Source organism: Asparagus officinalis, chromosome 5 (assembly GCF_001876935.1).
Source record: "Asparagus officinalis chromosome 5, Aspof.V1, whole genome shotgun sequence".
Classification (NCBI taxonomy): Eukaryota; Viridiplantae; Streptophyta; class Magnoliopsida; order Asparagales; family Asparagaceae; genus Asparagus; species Asparagus officinalis.
In genome coordinates this window covers 89,968,296-89,988,594 of record NC_033798.1, presented here as the reverse complement: position 1 = coordinate 89,988,594, position 20,299 = coordinate 89,968,296, and positions in this window count along the sequence as shown.

The window sequence follows — 20,299 nt, the reverse complement described above, 5'->3', positions numbered from 1 at the left end:
GAGTGATGTGATATTGTGATTTACTTGTATGTTTTCCAGGCTCGCGGCCAGCGTCTTGTTTCGGCCTGGGTGGGTCTGAGGATCGTGATATGTGATATTGATTGATATATTTTCCAGCGCTTCGCGCCAGTGTTTGTTTCCGGCCTGGGTGTGGCGTACTGAGTGAGGTGATATCGAGCATTATTATTTGTTTTCCGGCTCGCTGCCAGCGTCTTGTTTCGGCCCGTAGTGTGTTGCTTTTTTTTTTTTTGATTTTTTTTTTGTTTTGTTTTTTGGGTTGGGTATTTGTTTGGTTTTTTTTTATGTTTTTGGGTCTTTGGGTTGGTGGGTTGTTGTTGGTATTGTGGTTTAGTTTTTCTGTGTTTTTTTCGGTTATTGGTGTGTGGTCTATCTTTCTGGTTTTTTTTTGTAGTTTTGTGGGTATGTGGTTGGACTATGGGGTCTGAAGGAGCAATAATAATTAAATATTTTAAAATACCGAAAAATCATTTTAACTAGTATCAAAATTCATGGTCCTTACAACTTCGGTGAGATCAATCATTCCCATCTTCTTCCTAAACTTCTGGAAAGCATCAAGCTTCAGAGCTTTAGTCATTAAGTCTGCCACTTGTTCCTGAGTTCCACAAGCACCAACTCAACTTCTCCATCCTTTGCAAGATCTCTTAAGAAATGAAAACGTACTCTGATATGCTTGCTCCTTCCATGCATTACTGGATTTTTAGAAAGCTTAATCGTAGAGCTATTGTCACACATGATAGTAGTACTACCTTCTTGAGCATGACTTAAGTTCCTCAAAACTCGTCTTATCCACACAGCTTGGCAAGCACTAGCAGCAGCAGCTACAAACTCTGCTTCAGTAGTTGAAAGAGTAACAATTGGTTGTTTCTTAGACATCCAAGACACTGCTCCAGAACTCAACAAGAACACATAACCAGATGTACTTTTAGAATCATCTTCATCTCCTGCGTAGTCAGAGTCCGTGAAAGCAAGCAAGTCTTCATCCCCTCCTCTTTTATAAAAAATCCCATAGCTAGCAGTCCCCTTCAAGTACCTCAATATTCTTTTAGCAGCTTGTAAATGTAACTCAGTAGGTCTTGACATATACCTGCTAATCAAACTTACACTGAACATGATGTCCGGCCTTGTAGCGGTAAGATACATTAAGCTTCCAACAATTTGTTTGTAATGTGTATCATCCACAACTACTCCATCAACATCTCTGCTAATCTTAAAACCTGGAACAATTGGACTATTCACAGGCTTACTCTCGGACATTGCAAATTTCTTCAAGACGTCAGTGGCATATTTCCTTTGACACACAAAAATCCCTTCTGGTTTTTGCAAAACTTCAATACCAAGAAAGAATCTCATCTTTCCTAGGTCAGTCATGTCGAAAGCTTGCATCATGGATTTCTTAAACTCAATCATCATACCCCTGTCATCACCAGTGTAAATTAAATCGTCAACATAAATGCTAACAATCAATATTTTACCTACATTGCTTCTCTTGATGAACAAAGTTTGTTCATTTGGACATGTTTGGAAGCCTTCACTCATGAAATGGGACTCTATGCGACTGAACCAAGCTCTTGGAGCTTGCCTTAGGCCATATAAGGCTTTATGTAGCTTGTAAACCTTGTGTTCTTTCCCTTTCTTTACATACCCCTTTGGCTGCTCAATGTACACGTCCTCGTTTAATTCTCCATGAAGGAACACAGATTTAACATACAACTGAAAGATGTCCCATCCTCTGCATGCTGCAAGTGCCACAATCATCCTTACTGTATCCATGCGTGCAACGGGGGCAAAGACTTCAGTGAAATCGATTCCTTGTTGTTGAGAGTACCCCTTAGCCACCAAGCGTGCCTTATATTTATCAACTTCACCAAGCTCATTCAACTTCGATTTGAAGATCCACTTCACTCCAATTGCTTTTGCTCCAGTAGGCAGGTCCATGAGTTCCCAAGTTTGATTCCTTTCAATCGAGCTTATTTCACTATCCATTGCCTTCCTCCATTTCTCATGCTTCACAGCTTCTTCAAACAGAGTTGGATCATCTCCGATGACATCTTGTACCATGTAGGCCTCTGCTTCTTCTTCTTCACTTAGTTCCTCTCCGCTCACATAATCTCCCATCCATGTAGGCATCTTTCTCTCTCTCCTTTGAACCATATTTTCTTGTGAACTCCCTTCGTTATTCCCATCATGCTCACCCCTACTATCAAATTCCATGTCTACATCTACTTCACCATCAATCTCGCCTCTATTTTCTTCTTCACTATCACTACTAAAATCATCATCAGCCCATACTAATTCTGCTTCAATCTGTTCTTTGAAATTGCTACCCCAATCCCAACTCCTTTCCTCCTCAAATATCACATCTTTACTAACTACAATCCTTTTAGTCTTAGGGTCAAATAGCCTATACCCTTTCGACTCTTCACTAATACCTAACAAAACACAAGGAAAGCTCTTATCATCCAACTTACCTCGTTTTGCTTCTGGTATGTGGACATGTGCAACACATCCCCAAATACGAAAGTGATCCACCGAAGGCTTGACTCCACTCCATGCTTCCTGAGGAGTAATGTTCTTCACTGCTAAGGTTGGACATCGATTCAGCAAGTAAAATGTCCAGTTGACAGCCTCAGTCCAGAAAGGTTTAGGAACCTTCTTGGCAATGAGCATGCAACGCACCTTGTTCATGATAGTTCTGTTTTTCCTCTCGGCAACTCCGTTCTGGTGAGGTGTGTAGGCAGTTGTGAGCTGCCTTTTGATTCCTTGCTCTTCACAAAAGGCTTTGAAATTAAGTGACGTGAACTCTCCCCCCTGTCTGTCCGCAAACACTTGATGGATTCTTCCGCTTCTTTTTCTACCAGCTTCTTAAAAGTTTTGAAACTTTCCAATGCTTCTGACTTCTCTACTAGCAAATATACCCAAGCTTTACGGCTATAGTCATCTATGAAACACAACACGTACCTCTTTCCACTGTTTCATGTTGGTTCAATAGGTCCACAGATGTCAGCATGTATGAGCTCTAGTACCTTGCTGGCGCGCCATTCACTCCTCTTTGATACTGCATTCCGATGTTGCTTGCCTGTGAAGCAATCAGTGCAAGTGATACTGGAAGCTCCCAATTGAGGTAGTCCGTGCACCATCCTTTTGGATTGTAAAGTCTTCAATCCCTTGAAGCTCAGGTGGCCATATCGTTGATGCCATAAGTATGTGGAATCAGCGCTGGTATGCAGGCACTCTTCTGTAATAGATATGGTGGCAGTGCATCTTTCGTTGAGTAAGATAAACATACGATTAGCACTCATCTCAGTGCGTGCAATGAGTCCTCTGTACGGATGATAGATGTTACATGCTCCATTTTTTATTAGAATAGCAAGCCCCTTTTCCTGCAATTGTCCCACACTCAACAAGTTGTTCCTAAGTTCAGGAACATAATACACATTACTAACCACAAAATGGTAGCCATTGAACATCAACCTTACATTGCCTTTGCCTGCCACTATCATCTTAGTGTTGTTGCCACATTTAACAGAGTGTTTGATGCCATCAACAAAGCTCGAGAACATACCTCTATCACCACACATATGGTTGGAACACCCTGAGTCAAGAAACCACGCATCATTTCTCTTTGCTTCATGTTCTTCTGCATACGCCATCAAAAGCAATTCTTCTTCCTCATTCAGTTGTGCGTAGTTAGCTTCCTTGTTCCATTTAGGACATTCATACTGAAAATGCCCCAAATTGTGACATTTGAAGCACTCTATCGTGGCTCTATTGAAAGTTTGACGCCCTCTGCCACGCCCTCTGCCTCTGATCAGTCCTCTTCCTCTGCCTCTGCTGCTGCTTTCAACTTTCAACACTTGATCAACCTCTATGCTGGTTCTTTTAAACTTTTGCTCATGAACAACCAAAGAACTTTGAAGTTCATCAATGGACATCGAACCTGTGTCTTTTGATTCTTCAATGGACACTACCACATAGGTAAACCTCTCCGTCAAGGTTCGAAGGACTTTCTCCACCACTTTTGAGTCTGGCATCTCCTCTCCATTGCTCCTCATTTTGTTTGCAATAGCCATTACTTTAGCAAAGTACTCCGTAATAGTTTCTGTTTCTTTCATCGCAAGGACCTCGAAGTCTCTTCTTAATGAATTCAGAAGTGACTTCTTCACAAGATCATTCCCTCCAAACTTTCTCTTCAGCGAGTCCCAAACAATTTTAGAGGTGCGCCTATCCAAAACTTGCTCAAAAATGGCTCCGTCAATAGCTCTGAAGAGATAGTGTTTCACCTTATGATCCTTCATTCTGGTATTCTCCAGCTGCTCTTGCTGTGTGTCTATCAGTATTGTCCCTGCACGTGGTTCCTCGAAACCATTCTCAACGAGACTCCATAGGCCTTTGGCACGAAGAAGGTTCTCCATTAATTCGCTCCAATGATCATAATGAAGACCATCGAAGTGAGTGATCTTTGCGGAAACCTTGTCGTCGCTCATCTCTGTGTTTTCCTCTTTTCTTTCTCTCTAAGCTGCAGCTTACTTTAAATAATCAGGCCTAGTGATGGCTCTGATACCAGTTTGTAGAGTTAAAGGTTTGTGTAAACACTAAACTCACGAAACTGGATGCAAAATGCCTTAATATTTTATTGAATTGAGAACTGGCTGTTTAAATAGCCTTACAGAGTTTAACCGAATGCAAGAAAATAGCTCACTAAGCTAGACTCCTAACTTTTAGCAACTAACTGTAACAAACAAAGACTGATTCCTAGAGACTAGGACTTATTCAAACCAAACTGAGCTTGCTCCTAAACTCTAGCAGCTGCTTGTAACAAACAAAGACCTCTTCACCCCCATGGGCTCTTTAAGTATGTGAGCAGGGTTCTGGAGAGGGAGATTGTGGTGAGAGATTTGAATAGGTATCATAGGATTGTGGATAGAGGGTGCGGCTGCAGAGATTACTGGTGAACGTTTCTCGGTTAGATTGTTTGAATATAGCTTTTTTTTTATTGATTTAACCATTCTTTAAATTATATGTAATTGCAAATTATCCCAAATACTGTGGAGATGGGAGCAACCACATTATTCTGTGAATGATTATGATTGGTTTATCCTAGTGCATTTCCACTTATCCCTATCTTACATTTGTCTCCATTTTTACATACTTTAACAATCATAGTCATGTAGCAATAGAGAGCTTCTAAGTATACGTAGTTGAATCTAAGTTATCAATTTTTACTTTGAGTTTGACCAAGAACGTGAGTGTAAATTCTTCTTCCTCCTCCTCTCATTCTTCTTCTTCTTCTTCTTCTTTCTTTCTTTCTTTCTTTCTTTCTTTCTTTCTTTCCTTTTTTTTCCCTTTTTTCTTGTAAGAGGGTCGCATGGTTTAACTAGATTTTCACAAGAAAGACTCTAATCCTCAATTTGATTGTCTTAAGCTTTTATGGCTTTTATGTTTTAAAGTTTAGAGGCTTTTTTCTTTTTATTTTTATAAAGTTTGTATTATACTCCTTTTTTGGTACTTCCAAGTGTGCACTGGATCATGTGTGCACAGGACTACTAGTGTCTAATAAATAAATAAGTCATATACTAAAAAGAAGTCCATCGAAATTCTCCTATCCAATAAAACATTTTTGTTCTTTTTTTTTTACTATTTCTGATTCAATTTTGAAGCAAGAAAAAGAGTAATTTGAAAGAATCGTGAACAGTATTCTTGGCGTACTCAAAATTTAGACACCTAATCTAATCTCATACGCCCACGGCCTTCCAAGTTTCAACCAACGAAGAAGTATATCAAGTACATCGTAGTTAATTGAAGATTAATAAACCTTTCCTAGTATCATATCAAATTATTTATATAGCTCTTTGCTAACATCACATTGAAGTTTAATATGTTTTTATTTTATTTGTTTTTTTTTTTTAATATTGGATCTTAAGCATACAATTTGTTAAATGCTACTCTCCCCTAATATGTACGAATAGACTAACTCAACGGAATAGGAAGTACTAACAGTTTCTGAAGCAACTTCTGCAAACAAAAAAAAAGAAAGAAAAGAAAAATTAGGATTTTTTTATTTTATTAAATTCACCGTGGTACTTCTTGGAAAATAAGAAGTTCCTGCGGTACTTCTTCGACTTTTTTTGAACTGAAAAAGCAGGAATAAACTTCCTGCTCATTATATCTTTATTTATATCAAAAGAGCTTACATATAAGTTACAAAACCTAGCACACCAAAAGGAGACCAGAAGAAGATGAAAACAAACGAAAGGCAGGAATAGAAACTAGAAGTCACCAGCATAAGCTACTTAACTTCGAAGTTATTACAACATCCAGATAGAGTAAAAGCACTTTATGGAGTTTTTAAACCGTACTAGTTGAGGAAGAAGCTGCTCCTCGAGAAAAAGAAACTACTCAAAAGGAAAGTCCATTAGGTGATCCATGCCAGCACTTGATCTAATCTGCAGAAAAATTATCTCCCACATCTGCTGCAGCCTTCTTCTTTGCTATTTCATCGAACTGCAGCTTAATTGCAGCCCTTCTGATCCTTTTTGCCAACTTGTCTTCGTGAGCACCTGTCCAATGGAGAGTATACCTAGCCACGTTAGCCGCAACAAGGTCTGAATTTTGCTGTCTATCTTTAAAGATGAGTAAATTGCGGCTATTCCAAATCCACCAGCAAAAGCATGGAAGCACAACCTTCCAAATGCAACTAATATTTATGTTGTCGGCTGAGGATGCTTTGAAGAGAATCAAATCATGCATGGTATGGGGTAAAGAGGCTGCACCAAAACTTGGGAAGAGAATGGACCAAATAGATGAAGCAAAGGGACATGTAATAAATAAATGATCCTGGCTCTCCACTTCTAAATTGCAGAAAGGGCACATTGGGTTACCTTGCCATCCCTTGGAGACTAAGTTGGCCCTTGTGTTAAGTTTTTTATTGCACACAAGCCAAAAGAAGACTTTAACTTTCAGAGGTATGAGAGATTTCCAAACAAACTTATAGAATCTGAATAAACATCCTCCTGAAATAATGGATGAATATAAAGATTTTATCGTGAACTTCCCTGATGAGTTGAGAGGCCACCATAAGGAGTCCCGGTTTGGAGAGGTACTGCAAACAAATGGACCAATGCTAGAGCGGTACTTCTTCGACTTGAATCCAAACGGAGACCAAACCTTGTTCACTGAGCCAATTTTATATATAGATCAATTTATCATCTTCATACAAGAGAAGGGAAAACGGTAAGTCTACTTTCATTGCCCTATTTCGCTTAAACCATTAATTTTGTTAACATGACAATTTAAGAAAACTATACATATTTTCTTTCTTGTGAAGCTTAGGAGTTCTTAAGCCGAGATTGGCCCATAGGTGTAAACTCGCATTTCGAGTTCAAAAGTAATAACCAATAGAGAATTTACTTAGAAATGACAACTAACCCCAATCCAATAATCATCGACTAATGTAATTGCAAAACCTAAGTGTGTGTTTAGCAAACTACTAAAACTGAGCCAGAATTGAATCTGGCCCAGTTTTGTGTTTACTTTGATTGCAAAAAGTGGATCAGTTCTGGCCCAGATTTTCTTAGATCAAAAAGATGCCATAAAAGCATAATAATGTTGGATTAGGGAGGGTAGTAGTCTGACACTAAACTACTGGTTTAGAGTAAAACTGGTCCAAGGTTGAATGTGGCCTAGCTTTTGGGTGGTTGCCAAACAGTGTCTTTGGCAAATCCTTTAAACTAGGTGAGCACTGAACCTAGCACACTTTCGTGGTTGTTTCTTGATTGACAAAAACTAGGTCAGTCCTAGACTAGAGGTCGAAAAAAGGCTTAAAACTTTTTTTTTTAACCCTCCCTTGGTTTAAAGAAGAACCAGTTTATCTCAAACTAGGCTAGGGCCCCGGTTTTGAGGGTTTTATCAAACACGTCCTAAGATCTCTAATAAATAAAGAAGTCAAAGGGAAAAACTAATATCGATAGATATCATTGCTTATCATATTTGAAGTGAATCATATGTGTTGGATTTTTAGTTTTATAATCCTCAATAAATAAATAAATAAATAAATAAACTTGGTAATTTTTTTGAGTCTAGCCCCGTCTATAAATGGCTGAGAGGTGTTGTTGAACCTTCAATTGCTGTGTTATTGATGCCCGCGACAAAGTATGACTATGTTATGATGACTTTTTCATCCTAAAATAAAAATTATGTTCGACAACTCTACACTAATCTGGTTAAGACCTTAAGCAGATTGAATTTGATCAGAAATAGAGGTGAGCCCAAGATAATAAGATTAAAGTAGGGCTGTCCAAAAAGCCAGCGCCTGTGCTGGGGTCGGGGGGCCTGGCGCCCTGCGCCAGCCGGGTCGAGGGTGGTGGCCCGGAACCGCTGTCAGACCGGGTCAGGCCGACTCAACGCACGCCCGGCTGCGGGCCGGGCCAGCATGGAATAGTAAATTTTTATTTTTTATATGTGTATATATATATATATAGATATTTATATATATCTATATATTATATTATATATGATTTTATATATAATATATATATATTATATATATATTATACTTTATATATTATTATTGTATATATTTTTTATATTTTTATATATGCTTAGTCGTATATATACAGCTCCTTTCTCATGCAGAGTGATGCGTACGCATCTAGCTGTTTTTGTCGAAAACAAGGGTTTTTTTGAAAAAAAACAACCGACAATTGATGAAACGCGCTCGAGCTCATGACCTCGCAAGCAGGGGGCTTTTTTTAAAAAGGCAACGACAGAAACAAGAAGCCCACTCATCTCTCGTGACCACCCTCTCTCTTCATCAGTTAAAACCCTTATCCCCAAAATCCCCAAAATTGAATCTCCTCCATCAAGCCACCGATTTCCCCCATTTCTCCTCCTCCGTCAAGCCATCGACTTCCCCCAACTCCGCCGACCGCGACATCCCCATCACCGCCGACCTCTCCCCCAACCTTAACTCTTTGATGACGCTTTCAGCTAGCGAGGCCGAGGATCCGAAGCGGACGAGCTCGTGGTCGAAGGTACAGAGCTTTGATCTTTTGATCTCTGTGGTGGTTTGTCGGTCTTTTTTTAGGAATTATAGATTGATTACAAGAACTAGGGATTTTATGCTTGCAATGGAATTTTAAATTGAATATAACTTTTGATTTATGTGCTTTTTGACTCTTGACTTTTGATTACAAGAACTAGGGTTTAATAGAAGAGTAGCAAAGATCAAATTTTACTGAATTGATGTGACGTTAATTTGTTTTCTTCAATCATCGGCCTTTGAATTAAAGGACAACATAAGTAAATTTAAGCTTAATTTCAGCTGTTGAGCTTCCCCCCTGAAAAACTTGGTATCAGCCGAATTTGATTGAAAGTAGCAGTGAGATTCAAGCTTAGGAAATCTCTTTTTTCAGCTAAGATCTAACTTTGCCAATCAAGTACTTTTGGGTGCTCGCTGCGTTAGATATCTGCATGATATTGTCGTTGGATTTGTTATATATTGTGTATGAAATCCATGTACTTAATAGTAGAGCTTATAGTTTATGCTATATTGCTATGAGGTTTGTCAATGGCTTGACGAAGGAGGAGAAATGGGGGAAATCGGTGGCTTGATGGAGGAGATTCAATTTTGGGGATTTTGGGGATAAGGGTTTTAACTGATGAAGAGAGAGGGTGGTCACGAGAGATAAGTGGGCTTCTTGTTTCTGTCGTTGCCTTTTTTTCAAAAAGCCCCCTGCTTACGAGGTCACGAGCTCGAGCGCGTTTCATCAATTGTCGGTTGTTTTTTTCAAAAAAACCCTTGTTTTCGACAAAAACAGCTAGATGCGTACACGCATCACTCCGCATCGAGAAAGGCCGGCTGTATATCACTATATATATAATCATATATCATATATAATCATAATTATATATCATATGAGCATTAATGGGTTTATCCTTGTCATAGGAGCAGGATTTCCTCCTGACCGTCTCTAATACATCACATGCATTGAGCGGCATTCTGGATGCATCCGCTCCGTTGACACTTGATTTATCATATTCTACAAAGCCCCAACACACGCAAGTTTGGGGTACAAGCGTCGTCGTTTGACCCTACATCTGAGCCATGTGCAAAGTTCTACATCAATTCAAACTCGTTAAACATTGCATACGCAGTTGATGACAGGGTCAACACCGACGATGGGTTCACCCCAAAACTTCGTGTGTTTGGGGTTTTTCAGAATATGTAGATCAAGTTCACAGCAGCAGCGGAATCATCACAATGTCGCTCATCATCGTGCATTTAGAGGCGTCATAGGAGAAATTAATTGCAACTAACAGTTACACATTTTTGGAAGGCCTTCTCAATTACAGTCAGTAGCCCTCCTGCTCCAAAGGAGTTTCACAAAATTTCCACACGACCTCTAACGCCGCTTCATCTCTCTCACCCCTATTTATCAGTAATCTCCAATGATAATGAGCCATTAGATTTGTCTTGAGCCCCAAGTCACACAATCTTCACCTTTGCAATTGATTTCCCAATCTTCATGTTGATTTTCGCCAAGGCCCAATCTTCCATTAAATTGATTTTCAAAATTAATTCAGACAGCCCACATCCGCTGCAGCAGCCCACAGGAAGTCAGGCCATGACCATTTCTTGTAACAATCCAATGCAGCCATTAACTCCGGTTTCCCAAGGTCTATGCAGTCGCAGGTCCGGTCCAATTGTTGAAAATCTGCCAGGCCGGTCTCCATCTCAGTTTGATTTTTGAAATTTCAAACAGTCAAGTGCCAGCTGGTCCCAGCCTGGAGTTTGCAGCAATCAATTAGGCTATATGAGCTATATTAATGAAAGTTCATTCAAAGTTCCAGCAGCACATTTGAAAATCGCAAATGAATAGTTGCAGCCGCTTCTCTCGCGCCACTCGCACTTTACTCCCCAACAATCAAAGCTTATAGCAAACCATGCAAGTTCCATGGGTGTAATGGGCTTTGGAGCCTTCCAACATTCCACTTTAACAAATGAAGATTCGTTGCTTGGTGCATGAGTGGCTTTGTTTTGTTTCTTTCTCCTTTGGGCCTCTTTTGCTCGTGAGCTTCCATTCATTTGGGCTTCAAATCATTTTCCTCTTTTTATCAGGCTTTTTGCCTTCCATGGGCTTCTCTACAACATGCTCACAAAATAGAGAAGAGCAGCATTTTGAGGGGTTTTTTACATTTAATAATAAATTAATTTCATATTTCATTCAATTCATGTGGGAACTAAGGCTAACAACAATTATTCATGCGTATATTTATTCATGTCAATCAAGATAATAAGGGTATAAAATGTGTACATCAACACATCTGACATTATCCAATACCCCACACCTACAACTTTTGGCTAGTCCTCCTTCAGCAAAGAAAATCAAAACAAAATGCCTAACTCACTTTCGCAGGAATCGCGGTTGTTATTTCAGCGGCGATACCAAACAAGCCTTTAAACCCCTAGGTTCACCCTAGTGGACGAGTTGTAGTCTCGTGAGGGTTTGCAGTGAATAAATACCACAAAATTCGGGATCATGCTTGCCAAGTTACAATAAGTCAGTAAATAACATATTTTCCCCGACACACGGCGGCCAAAAACTTGATGCGGCATCACATTATTGTAGCCAACAATTGCAAGTGCACAATTTCATGAAGTTATCAGTATACAACAAGATATCGATCCGCACGCAGGAAGGTGATTTTAAGAGCATTATTTCGCAATGGTTCTTAATGTTTTGTGGGCATGACAATTAGGACATCACACAGAATGAAGTGTGATTTTGTTGAGTGATTATTATGAATATATGCAAACAGATAATAAAATTGAATTTTTAGATGAGCAGAAACAGCAAAGACTCAAAGCAATCAACATAAACATCACGAAGGCACAGAACATATGCAACTTTTTAATCAAAATCAAGAATAAAAACTAAAGCATGAAACAGACAAATTTTAAGCAAAATCACAAGATGGAGGATTCAAAGCAGGTAAGACAATCTAGCAATATACATCCACTAACCCAATTTCAACATTACAAAATTATACACACTATTCTCTTTTTATCCATATTTTCCACACTTCATTATTTATTAAGCCATAGCATTATCCAAACGCATTTACAGGCAAAGTGTAAGCCTATGCCAAATTCATGCATCTACAGTTAAAATTCTCATTCATGATCAAGAACCATCAGACATGATCACATAATCCTCAAATAACAAAACAAAAAAAAAGACAATTATACATAACCTATCACACCCATTTCAAGATAAGCCATAGCATTCATCAAATCTTCTTACTACCGGATTAGTTCTCTAGTTGATTATCCTCAACACATGAATGATTTTAAGTGGGCACAGAGAATAATTCATCACACATCATAAAGGAACATTAGACTAGTTTTCATATAAATTCTAACTTCCTACAAGCAATTAAATTCATCATCTTAAGCAAATACAAGCAGGGAAGAAAAGGACACTCAATTACACAAAAATAAAAAAGAACAAGAAAAATCTAAACTCATGAACCAAGCACAATAATCTACACTACACAGAAATAAAATGCTCAAACTATAAACATATAATTAACAAAAATTATATACAAGAAAAAATCTCACTCTACACAATTAAACAGTGGCAAAAAGAAATAAAAAGCACAGCAAGAAATTAAATCTACTCTACAAGCATTGAATTTAAATCTAACTCAATAACCAATAATAAGAAATTACAACAAGAAATCAAAAGGAACAAGCAAATGCACAACGCTTCAATTGCTCTTCATCTGCCATCCTCATCATTCAACAAGAAGGGAGCAAGAACAAATCATTAAAGGAGGAAAAATTATTTTCATTAATTGCACTACACAGTTCACCAATTTTGGCAAGGCCTTCCTCACATTAAGAGTAGCCCTCCTCTTCCAAAAAGCGCAGTTTACTAACAATTTTCCACAACCTCTCACACCCCTCACGTCTCTCACCCCTAATTTATAGTAATCTTCAATGAATATGAGCGCATTAGATTTGGTCTTGCAGCCCCAATCAAGCAATGCTCCACCTTTGACATTGATTTTCCTGCAAATCTTGCATTTGATTTTCCACAAGGCCCAATTTTCATTAATTGATTTTTACAACATTAATTCAGCACAGCCCACATCCGTCCAGCAGGGCCACAGGCAAGGTCCGGCCCAATGACATGTTTCTTGTAAAAATCCAATGCAGGCAATTACACCTCCGTTTCCCAAGTCTAGCAGTCCAGGTCCGGTGCCAATTGTTGCAACATCTGCAGCCGTCTTCATCCACTCATTTGATTTTTGAAATTTACAACAGTCAAGTGGTCACAGCTGTGCGCAGACCATTGGAGTTTGCCAGCAATCAATTCGATCATATGACACTATATTAATGAAAGTTCATTCACAGTTTGCAGACACCATTTGAAAATCGCCAAATTGAATAGCTGCAGCTTGGTTTGGCACATCCGCCCATCATAAAAATAAAAATCCAAAGCTTAAGCCAGCCTATCAGTTCCATGGGTGTAATGGGCTTGGGCCTTCAAAATTCACTTTAAAAAATGAAGATTCGTTCTTGGTGCCCATGCATGTGCTTTGTTTTTAGTTTTCTTTCCTCCTTTGGGCATCTTTTGCTCGCATGAGGCTTAACATTCATTTGGGCTCCACATCATTTTCCTCTTTAAGGGCTTGTTGCTGCAATGGGCTTCCTAAACATGCTACACAAATAGAGACAGCAGAGGATTTTGAGGGGTTTTTTACATTCAATATATTTATTTTATATTTCATTTCAATTCATGTGGAAAACTAAGCTAACACAATTATTAATGGTATATGTTTCATTCCATGTAAAATAGAAATAGATGAGGGTACAAACATTATAATAATGAATGATCATCAGAAATCCCCTCCTATGACAAGGATACCATTATATCTATCATATATCATATCATATCAATATTCATATATACTCATATATACATATCATCATATATATATATATAATATATATATCATATATATATCATATATCATATATAGTCTATATATATATATAATATTATATATAGTCATATATATATATATATATATATATCATTAATGGTCATCCTTGTCCATTAGGAGGGGATTTTCTCCTTGACGCCTCATGTGGCCATCAATCGCCCAGCTATCGCTCATAAAGTACAGAGAGAGAGTATGAGTTGGTGGGAATTTGTGCCTACTTTCATGAGGATGGTGAGGATTGTTGTCCAGCATAGGGCGACAAGGAGGGAAATCCCCTCATATGACAAGGATCACCCATTACACCTGCTCATATATATATATCATTCTGCTCCCTTAAGGTATATAAAGTACATCATCATCAAGTATTCACTCTGTCTTCATATTACATGTATGTATATATACATATCATACAGAGAGGAGTTCCTTCATATATAGAGTATACTCTCTCTTATCATAAGTATATATTGTTAGCCTCATTGTTCATGCAGCATGCGCATGCTTCAATCTTCGGTTTTGATTATCAACACACAAAATTCCTGAACCAATGTTGTCGAATGTTTGCATTTGTTTTGCATAGTACATCTACTACACAATATCCAAGTTGGAGGTTGGTGGATTGAGCGCTTCACGATCAGCATCAAATGGAGGTTTGGCAGAATATCAGTTTGAAGTCATTGCAATATCAAGTCCATGATTCAGATCATGCTTCCATCGGCGCAAACCGCAAGTCAAGGCATATTGAAGCAATCTATGCAAGTTTGGTATCACAATAGTATTTTGTAGCGTATATTGTGTGAATATCATTTAACAGCTGCAATATATCATATCACACACATAGTTTTTGATTTTATTACCAAATGCAAGTTATTTGCAGAAACACATACAATATTGGTTTATTAATCTTGTTTACATTACATTCATGTTTTATAACGTTTATAAAAACATTTCATAAGGTTTCCACATGTTCTTACATGTCAAACTTCATTTTCAAGATTCAACAAAAACATGTATTATGCATATTTTTGATAAACGTTGAGTTTTCACAAATATGTGGAACTTTTTGTAAAATTCCTTTTCAAACATGTTTGTCAAAATATTTATAAACTGTTTACAAAGTTTCACATTTTTTGGAATTTATTTACTATTTTTTACAGAGCCTTGAAACTCAATTTTAAAGTCAATTCAGGCTGATAACCTGTTATCAATTGACTGGTCAGTCGACTAATAAAATCAGTCGACCGATCAATCAACTGATGAAAGTGCCTACCATTACCATTTGCTCTTTGTTTCACTTTGGTCGACTGACCAGTCGACTGATGATCCATCAGTTGACTGATAAGTTACCGATTGCTTGTAACGGTCAGCTAATCAGTCGACTGATGAAACCCATCAGTCGACTGATAAGCTCATAATGGCTAGTTTTCTGCAGTTTCTAGATTTTTATTTTTTGAGCTGTTTTGTCTTTTTCTCTGGATTTTGGCTGATGTCTTGAGTGCTTATAAATACCTCAGTGCATTCAACTCTTAAATGTAATGAAGAAAAATTGTTTAATCAAGTTTTGAAAGAGTTTAGTTTGGATTTAAGCATTGTTTTTAAGTTTGTTTCAAAAGGGGAGTGTAGGCTGTCTAAAAATCACAATAGATAGCTTATCCCCCATCAAACACCGATGATGGAAGTTACAATCTGACGACTTCCAGAAGGCTGTAATTTGAAGACTTTCGCGTAGATTGCTGAAGGTTACAATCTAACGACCTTCACGACAACTGATGGAAGCTCTACTTCAACAGCCTTCACAATCAACATCGGGAGTTACAATCTAACGACTCTCATATTCTCAAGGAGCCAAGACGAAGATTACAAGACAATGATCTTTGCAACGCTATGACAAAAAGAGATTACTTGGTGATAATCTCTGCAAGGAAAAACGCCAGGGTCGAACCCCGCGTTTCAACATCAAAACGCCAAGGTCGAACCCCGTGTCACAACATTAAAAACGCCAGGGTCGAACCCCGCGTTTCAACATCAAAACCCCGCGGTCGAACCCCGCGTTTCAACATCAAAATCCAGCCAACACCGACCCCCGCGTTTCTAAGCTACAACAAACCAAAACGCGAGCGACCCTCGCGTTCATCAATGTTCAGCCAACACCCAACCTCGCGTCTCAATCCAAAGACGTGAGGTTAGGGTCCTGAACGCCAACGTGGGCGTTTGACTCATTCAACACGAGTTGAACGATTCTAAAACCGTTTCCCACGATTTGGGGGCGGTTACACCCCACTTAGGAGAGATTTAAGGGGCGGTTTCACCCCCTTAATCCTATATAAATAACTGAAGATCAATTCAGTTGGGGCTTCTTCTGGTTTTTGGAGGGTTCGGTGGGATTTTCTTGGCTTGGATCGACCACCAGAGCTTTCTTCTAGCCTTGGCTTATTAACCGATCTTCGGTTCAAATCAACTCTTTTACAGAGTTCTTCTAAACTCGTTCAGAGTTCTCAACCAACGAAGATCATCTTCAACTTCAGCAACAGCTTTTATCCTTGGCCTATTAACCGATCTTCGGTTCAAATCAACTCTTTTACAGAGTTCTTCTAAACTCGTTCTGAGTTCTCAAACTTGCCACGCAAGTTCTCCACAACGTCAAATCGTGAGGAGAAGACATTGTTCCAGTGAATCAAGACGTGCGGATCGTCAACGGAGAGCAAACTCGACGCGAGCACTCGAGGGAGGCACTCCATCGCCACCGTGAAGAACCCAGTTTTAAACAAAGAGGAAGAACCAATTTCGTTCTCCTCTCTTTTGTAATCGAATTGTAATCGGAATCAAAGAAATACAAAGTCAAATTTTCTTTATTCTCTTCATTGCAATTTTTCCTACAAACATTTACGTTATTCGGCAAATTACCTACGTCCACGGGGCAAGAAGGGGATTGGGTTTTCACTAATAGAAAAGAAGAGTACAAACTGAGATTACAAAACGCTCAAAGCAATCAACTAATCTCACCAAAAAATCTTTTAATCTCTCCAAATAAACCCTCAAACAATTGCTCAGAAAAACTCTTCTTTTTCTGTGCTCCAAATATCCCCAAACCAATCTCCAAACAAAAGCCCAAGAAACTCTAATTCGTATGTTGGTATTTATAGCAAACACCAAATCCAAACTGAACAGGAAACTCAAACTGGGCCCTGACCCGATTGGCAGTCGACCGTCCAAAGCTCGCGGTCGACCGCGATCCAGCGACAGAGACCAAAAAGTCCTACAGGGTCTCCTGGACCGCGACCAACAAACAGAACCTGGAAACTCCTACAGGGTCTGGCGGTCGACCGCGACAAACGACAGAGCCCAAAAATGTCCTACAGGGTCTCGCGGTCGACCGCGCCAAATCCAGACTCCTCCCAGAGTCTGTGCACGTTCGCGGTCAACCGGCCTTGCGCCGCGGTCGACCGCGTAGCTCCCAAACACACTCCTGCACTTCCAAAACCTGTTCTTTACCAAAATTCATCGCGGTTTCTTCACTAGGGGTGTCAGGGGAGATGAAAATGCACATAAGTTGGTGATTACGCGGTAAAAAGAGAATATGGGATCACTAACTTCATAAACTGATCCTGACAAAAGGAGAAAAAGGATACCATGCGCATGATAAGGAAATATCAAGGCCTTGTATCTGTTATATCTGATCAATGACTTGCCAATTTCAACTAGGAGATATGATGCAATGCCTATTGCCAAATAGCATAAGGTGCAGCAAGAAGATAGTTGGATCTGGGTTTTCCATCACATCCAAGATACACATAATGTCATTTAGTTAGGGACTTAAAGATTGTATCCCAATCTTTGAATCTATTACTGTTCCATATATATATTTGTAAGAATCAAAGTGGTTTAGATGTGCGTTCATTTTACAAACTTCTTGTCATGATAATAGAAAGTAAAGCTTTTGATCTTGATAAGGGTTATTTAATATTCTTAAACCTGCATAGCTCTCGTCAGTTAGATACAAATCGCGTCCCTTGTAGTGAGGAAATCGCTTGAACCATTTCTCTAAGAGTTTTAAAGAATCCTTTAGCTGCACAAGAACACAAAGAAAAATAACCTCCATCAAACAACCAAAGCCATGTGTGAACTAGGTCTAGTAGAAAGCAACAGTTCTCCATTGCTCACAACACATCCTTGGAGTTGTTTTGAGTAATAAAAAAAATCCTGACACCAACGGGGGAATCAAGGAATAAAATATTAGCTAATGCAGTTGCCAATTATATAGTGTTATTCGCTAGTTTCATATGTTGAAATAGACTTCAAGAAGAATTGATATAAATATAAGAAAGGGTACAAAGATTGTATGGTTACATAATGGCGAGACTCAGGACTCAGGAGAATAATAATCTGGCATCCACCAGAATTATCAGAACTGCAACGGAGATTTAACTGCTTGAAGTACGACCTCAATTGAAATGTGTTGTATGCTAGAAAGCCCAACCAGGGGAAGGAGGCTTGAAGCTTAACTTGTTTGATTGATCAACTAAATATTAACATTCAAATTCAAGCAGAAGAAGAGGGAGTCCGTCAAAGCCTTCGTTAAAAGGTTCCGAACCATGGCTCTCCGGTGTTCGTCAGGTATGACACAGTCTACCTTAGTAGAGACTTGTCGACACAACCTGCAGACCAACATCCTAGCTCGAATAGGGGTTGCAGAATGTCGTTCTTGGAGACAACTGATCTCTCAAGGCGAACAGGCTCAGAAGATTATTGCCAGGATCAAAGCTGAAGAACAAAGTGGGCAAGATCATCCTGAGCAATCGGACCAAGCCCGATCTTCTCCTGAGCAATCGGACCAAGCTTATTCTTCCCAGTCAGAACCAGAAGATACTACGACCACTGAAGCTAATTCTCTTCAGTAGGATGCCGGGTCTTCGATAACTATCACGTTAACAACTACCTCTGATAGTCAAGCTCGTTAGATTGTGGCCCACTAGGCGACGTGCCATGTCTACCCTTTTTCCCCATGCACTTATTCAAGACTGGGGGTTGATTTATTTGTAGTTCATTGGATTCTGAGTAATAAATTTTCTGAGTTGTTATGTTTAATAAAATACCTCTGTCAACCACAGAATCTACCAAAACTATCACGTCCATCAACTTGTCAATCCGCTTCAATAGGATGACAGGTCCACTAAAACTATCACGTTAATGATCACCTCTGATAGTCTGCTCCCTCCAAATTCTTCTGCCAATCCTCTTCAATAGTGGCGGGTCCACAAAAAACTATCACGTTAACAGTTACCTCTGATAGTCAAACTCATCAGATAATGGCCTACCAGGTGATGTGCCTCTATTTCGACTTCATGGATAGTGCCTCACTAGGCGATGTGCCTTGTCTATCCTGATGATAAACTCACCTAGCAAGTTTCCCCAGCGAGACGTTAATCCCCAAAATCTTGTGCAAGTCACAAGTACACATTCCTGTCACGTTAACAATATACCTCTGATAACAATCCACTTATCAATCCTCGTCAATAGGATGATAAGTCTCCAAAGTTGCTCCAATCGCAACACATTCCTGTCAACACCTCTGACAGTCAACTTATCAATCCTTACCAATAGGATGATAGGTCCTCAAAATTGCTCAAATCGTAATCTTCCCCAGCAAGACACAAAGTCTTCAAAATCAAATTCAAATCACAGGTATCAAAACTCATTGTTCCTGATGATAAACTCACCTAGCAAGTCGCCCCAGCGAGACGCTAATTCCCAAAATCTTGTGCAAATCACAAGAACACATTCTTGTCACGTTAACAATATACCTCTGACAACAATCCACTTATCAATCCTCGTCAATAGGATGATAAGTCCACAAAGTTGCTCCAATCACAACACATTCCTGTCACGTTAACAATATACCTCTGACAACAATCCACTTATCAATCCTCGTCAATAGGATGATAAGTCTCCAAAGTTGCTCCAATCGCAACACATTCTTGTCACGTTAACACCAAACCTCTGACAAATCAACTTATCAATCCTCATAAATAGGATGATAAGTCCACAAAGTTTCTCCGATCGCAACATTCTCTTGTCACGTTAATATCAAAAACCCCTGACAATCCACTTATCAATCCTCGTTAATAGGATGATAAGTCCACAAAGTTGCTCCAATCGCAACGCACATCCTGTCACGTTAACACTAAACCTCTGACAAATTCACTTATCAATCCTCTCCAATAGGATGATAAGTCCACAAAGTTGCTCCGATCGCAACACATTCCTGTCATGT